This window comes from Phodopus roborovskii, unplaced genomic scaffold (assembly GCF_943737965.1).
Source record: "Phodopus roborovskii unplaced genomic scaffold, PHOROB, whole genome shotgun sequence".
Taxonomy (NCBI): domain Eukaryota; kingdom Metazoa; phylum Chordata; class Mammalia; order Rodentia; family Cricetidae; genus Phodopus; species Phodopus roborovskii.
In genome coordinates, this window is record NW_026126511.1 from 52,145,945 (window position 1) to 52,149,743 (window position 3,799).

At 44.4% G+C, this 3,799-nt stretch overlaps 1 non-coding gene across 1 annotated transcript; it reads left to right on the forward strand.

Annotated features, from left to right (window-relative positions):
- The first annotated feature begins 1,674 nt into the window (after positions 1 to 1,674).
- Positions 1,675 to 1,781, forward strand: LOC127230534 (U6 spliceosomal RNA). Its single transcript, XR_007835183.1, has one exon. It is a non-coding gene; the product is annotated as a U6 spliceosomal RNA (small nuclear RNA).
- Positions 1,782 to 3,799: the final 2,018 nt, after the last annotated feature.

Below are 3,799 nucleotides of genomic sequence, written 5' to 3' on the forward strand. Positions count from 1 at the left end.
TCAAATCATGACACAAAGACTTATTAGATATGAATGTTGGCCTTAGCTTATACTGATTTCTAGCTAGATTTTTCCCCCCTTTAACTTAAATGAACCTGTTTCTCTCCATCTCTGTTTTGCCTAAGAGTTTTTATCTTTCTTTCCTTCCTTCTGTATGTCTTACTTTTCTGCTGGCCCGGGTGTGCCCCTCTCTTCCTCCCTCATTCTCTACGCCTTCTTCCTCTCATTCTTCTTGAGCCTAGATTTCTCCTCCTCCTTATTCTCTCCACCTGCTAGCCCTGCCTGTCCCTCTCCTGCCTAGCTATTGGCCGTTCAGCTCTTGGACCAATCAGGTGCCTTAAGCAGACAAGGTGAAACAAATGTAACATATCTTTTCATGATTAAACAAATGCAGCATTAACACATGCAACACACCTTCACACAGTTAAATATTCTTCAGTATAAACAAATGTAACACATCTTTGTCTAGTTAAAATAATATTTCACAACAAAGGTGCTCTGGGAATGCTGAGAAACTGGCCAGAATTCTGTACCCAGCTAGCACTTTACTCAAACACGAAGGCAAAGAAGGAAATGCACAACACATACAATTCATAGAGCTCCTGTGGGGAGCTTCTGTTTATCCAAGAAAAGAAAAAGAGAGAGAGAGAGAGACTAACCTGGACAAAAGAGAAAGCTGGAAAAAACAGAGGAAGCAGATAATGGGACATGTGGAGCACGTGTGCATGGCTCAGGTACCTGTGATCATTTCAGCCGCTAGGGCTTTTGGAAGCACAGTCGGGCTCACTATCTTGTCTGTGTTGATGTGTAAGCACGCGTGCAAATATATCCACTGGCACCTTTTATGTGGGTCAGTGTCATTCTCAATCACACAATCATCTTAGCTGCTTCACACAGTGACGCCATGACAGATGGGAAATTAGATCAGAGTCGCCTCTTCAAGTCCTTTCAGTCATGCAGGAGGTTAGACATTACCAGGTGCTGTGGAGTTGACTGTACCATCTAAAATCTTAAGTATAAGCAAGTAAAGCACAAACAACAGATTGCACATCCTCCAGACCATTGGAGAACAGCCAATAGATGAGGGGAAACAATGTGTATAGCTCGAAGGCATCAGGTAGGACAGTGTCGATGTGAACTTTTTAAAATCAGAAGTCTCTCTAACCATGCCCATCCTAAGTTCTGTGTGAGTGAAAGCTCTAAATATTCAAGGCAAAAGCTGAAACTGTTAGAATAAAATAAAGGGAAGGGCTAGGGATATTTAGTCTGAGGTAGAATGCTACTTAACAGATCTGGAGGCTCTGGGTTCCATGCCAGGTGCTGAAAAATATTTTTTTTTTCAATAAAAACAGGGACTTCTGGCCATGGATAGGGAAATATTTCATCAATGGATATGGTGGTGCTTACCTTTAATCCCAGCAGTCAGGAGGCAGAGACAGGTGGATCTCTGTGTTTGGGGTCAGCCTGGTCTGTAAAACGAATTCCAGGACAGCCAGGACTACATAGAGAGACTCTGTCTCAAAAACAAAACAAAACAAAACAAAAACAAATTTGATTTGACTATGATCAAATTTAAATTATATTTGTCATAAAAGTCATCATAAATTGATACAATAAACTACAGGCATGGAAAAGATATTTGAAAAGTATATGACCAATAAAAGATAGTTTTGTGTGCTCTCTTCAATAGCACATATACTAACATTGGAATGATACAGAGAAGATTGGCATGACCCCTGTGCAAGAATGACACGAAAATTCATAAAAAAGAAGAAAAAAATGGCTTTGTGTGTGTGTGTGTGTGTGTGTGTGTGTGTGTGTGTGTGTGTGTGTGTGATGTAGCCAGGATGGCCTCAAACTGGTTATGTAGCCAAGTGTGATGATTAAATTTCATTTTCAACCTGACTGGGTTTAGGATTGCCTCGAAACACCTCTCTACACACATCTATGAGGGTTTTCACTCAGGGAAAGGAAGACAACAGTTAACAGGCAGGGAAGATAGCCTTGAACGTGGGCACCACGCTTCCACAGATCGGGGCCCTGGACTGAACAAAACCCAGCATTCAGCTCTTTCCTGACTGGACACAGTGTGACCAGCTATGTCACATTTCTGCTGCCCGCTTTCACACCATGATGGCTGTACCCCAACTGTAAGCTAAAGGAAACCTTCTCTGGGCTACTTTCCTCAGGCATTTTGTTACAAGAAAAGTAACTGTCATAACAAACTTGCCTCTCTCTCTTGAACTTGTCTCTCTCTCTCTCTCTCTCTCTCTCTCTGTGTGTGTGTGTGTGTGTGTGTGTGTGTGTGTGTGTATTGTGAATGTGTATGCATATGTGAATCAGGTGCCTCTATCTCCATTTTGTTTATTTTAAGACAGGGTTTCTTACTGAACCTGGGGCTTGCCATTTGGGCTAAATTGGCTGGCCAAATCCTCTCCTATCTCCCTCTCTGGGGTTATAGGCATGTACTGACATGCTCAGATTTTTACATGGGTTCTGGGGATCCTAATATTTTACCCAGAGCCATCTTCTCAGCTCAGATTTTGAGCTCTTGGTCCCCTTACCTTTTCTCCTGAGTCGACAGAATTCACTATGGAGCCCAGGCTAGCCTCACACTGGAAATTCTCCTTCCTTTGCTTCCTAAAGATTCCTAGTCCGTCAACAATGGTAGATGCAGTTATGTCTGAGGAATAAAGTCTGGAGCTGGCAAGACAGCTCAGCTGATAAAGGTGCTTGCTGCCAAGTCTGATGACCTGAGCTAGACCACTTAAATTCCCACCCAGGTGGTTTTAAAGCTTGGAATTAGGGTGGGGAGCAGCAAGGAGAACTTGTTGAAGGCCTCTGGAGTGGCCCTGGACAAACACCGAGTTTAACTCCCTGCTTTCCTTTTGCTGGCTAAATATCTCCGCTATAGATTAAACATCCCCAGTGCTTAGAAGGAAAAATGACCAGGGGACAGGAACCAGGTACTGTGCCCCATGACATTCTCCTGCAGAGCTGCTGCTGAGTGACCTTAACCTGGCACTGAAGGGGAGGGGTCGTGGTCCCTGTTGCCAGGCGCTGTACATCTGGGATTCTGTGTGCTGGTCTGGCTCTTGAAAAGAGCTGGAGAGACTGCTTGCTGTGCAGCTCTGGCCAGTGTTTGTGTTTTCTCGCAGCAGTGCAGCCTGGGAAGGAGAACAGCCAAGGCCAGCTGATCTTCAGTCCTCCTTGCCATTAGCAAAGCTTCCCTTCCCGAGACTAGCGACCTCCCTGTGTTCTTCTTGACAGAGTATTATGGTGTTGCATGGAGATTATGATATTGGGTCTTATCACTAAGCTATCTCATTACGCATATGCAACCATCTCCAAGCCTGAAAAAACAAAATCTTATCTTCTTTACAGGATGTAGTTGGTTATTATAATTAGAAGTGATTACCTTAGTCCATTCTCTGTTGATACAATAAAATACTCCAGGCTGGACACTTTCTATAGAGAGACAGCAGGAGGCCATCAGCCCCAGGTTAATTATCTTTGGTGTGGTCACACACCCACCCACCTCCCCCATCCCTACCCACCCCACCCCTCCCACCCCCTTCACCCCCATCTTGGGAGGACTGGGGTGAGCAGCAGACCATTAACTGAAACTAGGTCAGCCTCCCACTCAAAGAGAATAAAAGACTAGAAGCAAGAGGCAAGAATTAAAGTCAGAGGACGTGGGGGTGGATGGGGAGGAATGCAAACTATTTACCCTAAGGAGGACACAAAACAGTCATTGACACCAGGGAGATAAAGCACTGGACATGCAAACATGGAGAGG